This window comes from Filicampus tigris, chromosome 3 (assembly GCF_054856515.1).
Source record: "Filicampus tigris isolate MCC_2025a chromosome 3, RoL_Ftig_1.0, whole genome shotgun sequence".
NCBI classification, from domain to species: Eukaryota; Metazoa; Chordata; class Actinopteri; order Syngnathiformes; family Syngnathidae; genus Filicampus; species Filicampus tigris.
The window spans coordinates 20,335,847-20,341,846 of record NC_141219.1 but is presented as its reverse complement, the minus strand read 5'-3'; the positions used below and the strand labels follow the sequence as shown (position 1 = coordinate 20,341,846).

General features: G+C 43.8%; 1 long non-coding RNA gene across 1 annotated transcript in view; it reads right to left on the bottom strand.

Moving 5' to 3' along the window:
- Positions 1-1,436: 1,436 nt before the first annotated feature.
- The window catches only part of LOC147150216 (uncharacterized), a 94,377-nt gene continuing 89,813 nt past the window's right edge, over positions 1,437-6,000 (bottom strand). The window contains exon 3 of the long non-coding RNA XR_015086321.1: positions 1,437-1,838. This is a non-coding gene — a long non-coding RNA (uncharacterized LOC147150216). The remainder of the gene's footprint in view (positions 1,839-6,000) is intronic.

The following is a 6,000-nucleotide window of genomic DNA, read 5'->3' as shown; positions in this document are numbered from 1 at the left end:
AGCATGCCTTTGCTGCCTTAATCTTTTTACAGTAGTAGTATGTACAAGAGCAAGGGTTGACAATGTAAGTATTTCACGATACATGACGGTTTGCTTTGCATGTGAGTTCATCGTGAGCGAAAAATATAACTGAATGAATTTTTTACGCTTTTATAATCCGTCCCCGGCCAATAGCTTTCTGGTTGGATTTTCTAACCATCAGGAATAGTGACTACCGCCGCCGGTGGTATGGTGGGGTATTACTGTATTGAGTTGTATCCGATTAGAGCGCCCCGAGCGGTGGAAGAAAATCCACAGAATAGCCGCACCGGACTATAAGCCGCATGGCTCAAAATCTAGGAAAAAAGTTGTGACTTCTAGTCCGGAAAATACGGTCATAATAAAAATAAAGTTGAAGGTGTAGAATACCATATGTGGCCTTCGCCTTTGCACAATTAATTGGGTCCAATTTTTGACTACTCTCCCCACATCGGTCAAGACAGCACAGAGAATAACTGGCTCCCACCGCCCCTCCTTGAAGGACATCTTCACGTCCCGCTGCCTCTGAGGAGCTGAGGCAATCACAGGTGATAACACCCACTCTAACCACCAGCTTTTCGACCTGCTGCCCACTGGCAGGAGCTCCCGGTGCATCACGACAACAATGAGCAGACTCAGAGACGGCTTTCTTCTACAAGCCATCACTGCACTCAACTCACACTCGCACTCATTCCATACTGTGGCAACTTTGGTCGTTCAATATTCATAACTCCGTTGCTACTGTACATACAACATGTGCTCCTTACTGCCATTATCACTGCAATATTTAATATTGTTTAGTATAGTTTCTATGTTAATCATTTTTCAATTCTTTCTTTTTAATCTTGAAACACAAACTCTGAGTTGCATTCCAATTTGATGAACGAGTAGACCGCAGGGGTGTCAATCTTCAGTCCTCGGGGGCTGCCCACCCGCATGTCGCTAGGCCCTGATACACCAAAACGACGTTCACCAACAGTGACAGACGCTTACCCCCTGTGGCGTCCGGCCGGCTGTCGGCACTTCACGCTGGCAAAGCACACCGCAACGACAGACAGCAACACTGACCATTTAAGTACCTTCTGCGCATGCATAAGATGTAATACTCTTCCATACCATCGGCGGCGGTAGTCCCCCTTTCTCAAGGTTAGAAAACTCCAACCGGAAAGATGTTGGCCTGGGGCTGATTATAACAACGTAAACAATGCATTCTGCTCTATTCTTCGCTCACGATGAACTCCCACGCGAAGTAAACCATCACGTTCTTGACACGGTATTGTGAAATACTTACGTTGTCAACCCTCGCTCTTGTACTTGTAAGAAGATTAAGGCAGCGGAGACGTGATCACTGTTTTTTCTGCCTTTGTCACTTCACATTGGTGCTCCGCGCGCTGATTTGCTAGCTAACAGCCAATCAGAGTGACCAACTGTCACGACTGGCGACGCCAATTCAACATACGTAAACGCCCCCAAGACGCTTACATATGGATTACGGCACTACGGCGGTGGCCACTACACTAATCAGACGGCGCTTAAAGTCGCAACGACGCTTAACGACCGCTGACGTCGGTTTGGTGAATCAGGGCCCTTCTCCTCGTCCAACACACCTGATTCAATTGATCGGGATCAAGATCAGGCACCTGCAGAACTTGCTGATGAGCTGATCATTGAAACAGGTGTGTTGCAGCAGGAAGAGAAGGAAAACAGGCAGGACAGCGGCCCTCGAGGACCGGAGTTCGACATCCCTGGAGTACGGGGTGTGCAACCAAGAGTTCAAGGGACTAAGTGAGTTTGTCTTTGAGCTGCATGCAGCAAGTTGCCTGAAATGAACAACAACATATCAACAATGTCATCGAGTAGTCAAAGTTGTCTTCTATCATAAACTTAGAGTTGGTTACAAAAATTCTTGAATAGCTCAAACATAGCAAACAGCTGAAAGAACACTGGTTTGACCAGTATTCATTACAAACAGACTCCTGTAAGATGCACGGTCCATGAGCTTAAGACTCGCAACACAAATTCAATAACACATGCATTTGTTCATTTCATTGTGGATGTGTAGTTAATGTTGTGATAAGCGAGTGTATACTATAGATCTTCCAGTGAATTTTTCAAAACAAGGCCAACTCCAAAAACAGCAGGATACTGCCTGTCTCCCTGCTGGGATCTGAGGTCATCACGGTTAAGTGGTTTGACCAAAGTGTGCCATGGTTCTTGTTGTAGTTAGTCAAAAGCAAGGCAAGATTAAACAGAGCTTGAGATAAGCAGTGATGTATGCTTGCAAATGAGTATAAAAACAGTTGTCGTCTCATTTTTCTGTGTGGTTCACATTGGTAAACATACTTTTTGATGGCTGCCAGAGATTCTGCTGATAAGAAATGGCTTTGCAACCCCCCTGTGATCCTTGTGTTGTGCTAGAACATTGGAGTTCTTGTGATTATGAGGGAAATAGTCCGCTGCAGAGGGTGGCATTTGTTCTCATAACATGTTCTAGTTTCCAACTACAAAGGTCCTTCACTTTAAAATATAAAGCTGGAGCAAACCACGACTTTCATTCAGTTCAGGAAGTCCTCCTCTTTGCAAAGTGACAAACAAAAATGTTTGCAGAAAGAATTATGTTTTATGATGGATCAACATGACCGTTGAGGTCTGCTAAGGCAAAAGAACACCATGCTTTAGGGCTGGAAAAACATGGTGGCTTGGATTGTGTTATTATTGTATGTTACGTGACTCCGGTTGTCATAGTTATAGTAATAATTCATTGTTATGTGAAACAGTTAAGTCCACAGTAGGAAACAGAATGAAAATTATTAGTTACTCGTCTCAAAAAGTTTGTTTTTTTGAAAAGTAAGACAGTGAGTCAAAAGTGATAATGCCTCAATGTAGTAAAATTAACACGGATGTTTGAGCTTCTTGCCTGAAGAATCCACAATCAAAACACATCGTAACACAGTTTCATATGACATCACACTCCTTTATGATGCATGAAGAATATGTCACCTTAATGGCTAAATATGCGTTATTCACGTTTGAAGTTGAGAGTGGCAAATGGTTTATACAAGTTTAACTGGTAAAATATTCTAGCTCATAATGTGATCTGTTTTACACAAAGCTATACTCTTTGATAATATGGAATCAACACCGTATGAAGACACACATGAAAAAACTCAGAGCTGGGCATCGCCTAACCACCACCACGTTCCACCCTGCATATTTAATCGCCCACGTGGTTCCGGTCCATCCCTCATCAGCAACAGCCAACCGGCATAGAGAACGTAATCTTCACGTCACAAGCAGGCATCGCACAAGCAGACACGCCATCAAACAAAGACCAAATATCAAACGAAAACAAGAGATACACACACGCACACCATGGGTGATCGGCGAAATAAAAACAATATGGGGCATATGTTAATGCTTCTGTGGGATCGCAAGGTACACAATACTCTTCAGGCAGTAGGCAGGGTACACCCTGAACTGGTTGCCAGCCAGTCGCAGGGCACACATAGACAAAAACATTCACAGTCACAATCACACCTAGGGACAATTTAGAGCAAGGGTGCTCAAGTCCATTCCTCAAGAGCCCCTATCCAGCCTGTTTTCCATCCCTCCCTGCCTGCAACACATCTGATGCAAGCCTGATAAAGGTTGTGATCATTTGAATCAGATGTGTTGCAGGCAGGGAAAGATGGAAAACAGTCCAGATAGGGTCTCTTGAGGACTGGACTTGAGCACCCTTGATTTAGAGAGTTCCATTAACCTATCGTGCATGTTTATTGAATGTGGGAGGAAACCGGAGTATACGGAGAAAACTCAAGCAGGCACGGGGAGAACATGCAAACTCCACACAGGGAGGCTGGAGCCCAGAATGGAACCCTGCAACTCTGTACTGACAGGCGGACGTGCTAACCAGTCATGCCGCCCGTAGAACATAATAATTGTAAAGAATATTTTTGAGTTGACTTTTAATTCCTCAATGAAAAAAACAGCATTCAAGCAATTTTTTTTTTTCAAAAAGGTTCACTTATGAAATATGGCCTGAATTAGCTAATTTTTATATTTAAACTCAAACCAGTCACCACTAAGAATCTGTCACCTCAAAACAAGTCAACAACAGCTTGTGTTGGTTTTGTTTTGTGGACATGAGACCGTTTTTGCGGATGGTAAGCCGCCCCTGGATGTGTGTCCTGTATCCTGAAGGGAGAAGGAGCGGTAGACCACTTGGCCAAACATGAAAGCCATCTTGTTTGGACACTAGTGGGTTTATTGGTCACAGTTCAGAGCACTCTATTTGGAAATAGTATACCAGTGTTTGTCCCTGCATGAAGACTGCTTGGGTCATGAAAAGATTATGGCATGGTTTTGCGAACAAAGGTTGTGGAAATGAGACATCAGAAATATCTGAGGTGAAGGAGACAGTTCTAAGCTCGCAGATAATGTGTGCCTGATATTGCAGCCATAAGGTATCATGTATTGTCCTTTACTAGTAAAAATGATAAAAATTAGCATTTTCTATAGTGCAGTATGAGCACAAAACACAAACTATTCTGCTAGAAAGAAAATATGCTTCAGAAATGTTATAAGAATGTAACAATTCCACAAAAAATGTCCATCTGGATTTAATCAAAGCGAGGAAAAGTGACCCGTATTGTGGTGACTGAACCCACAAACACAAAATGATTCATCCTCAATCGGAAAAGGAAGTGGTAGGAAGCTAACATGCAGAACTTTGCTTAAATATGATTGCTGTATTCGAAAACATGAATTCAACCAAACCACACGAGGATTTCTGTGTAAGACATGGCTCCACTGATGTACAATGTGGCTGGCATTGAATTCCTGGCTGACAAGAACTCCATTCAAACTTTGGCAAAAGGGAACGTTTTCAAGAAACAACACACACACGCGCAACACTGATGAATATATTGTAAGGATATCAATGGCAGAGGGCGCAAAGTCAAAAGTGAAGATTTCTTTTGCGTAGTCGACCACTTAGTCTTTTTCAGGTTACCTTTGAAATGTGTGCCTTACTGAACATATATTCTACTAAGAAATGTTTGAGGGAATATTAAGTTAATTAGTTCATGGTAAGTGAGGGGCACTATCCAGAAGGAAATAACAGACCTCCAAGAATACATCAAGATGATGGCTCCCTGCTTAGTGAATTCTTCAGGCAACAGAAGCCCAGTAAGGAGAAGGAGCCAGATGGACTCTCATGGAAATACAAACCCCTGATGTACCACCATCAAATTGAAGAAGTGGCTGATGTTGAGAAAGCATACCAGTGGCTGGAAAAGGCTGGACTGAAAGACAGCACAGAGGCATTAATCATGGCAGCACAAGAACAGGCCCTAAACACAAGCTAGAGGCTGGGATCTACCACATCAGACAGGATCCCAGATGGAGGCAGTTTTCCCAGAGACGGTGCAGCATATCACAGGAGGGTGTACGATGCTGGATGGCAAGGCAGACATGGAGCGGCATAACCAGGTAGCAGAAATAGTGTACTGGAACATCCGTACCAAATATGAATTAGAAGCCCCACACTCAAGATGGCAGACACCTTCAAAGGTGGTTGAGCATAACCGGGCCCAAATCCTGTGGGACTTCCAGATGTAAGACCGACAAACTGATGACAGCCAACCAGCCTTACATAGTGGTGGTGGATAAACATCAGAAGACAGCAGTTGTGATAAGTGTAGCAATCCCAAATGATAACGGCTTCCGGAAAAAGGAACAGGAAAAGCTGGAGAAATAACAAGGGCTGATGGAAGAACTAGAGAAAATCTGGAGGGTAAGGGCAACAGTGGTGCCGCTAGTGATGGGGGCACTGGAGGCAGTTACCCCCAAGCTGGATGGATGGATTCAGCAGATAATTGGAATAACATCTGACATCATTGCGCAGAAGAGTGCAATACCGGGAACAGCTAAGATCCTGTGTAGAACAAGTTACAGGCCTCTGCTAGAGGACCCAAGCTTGAA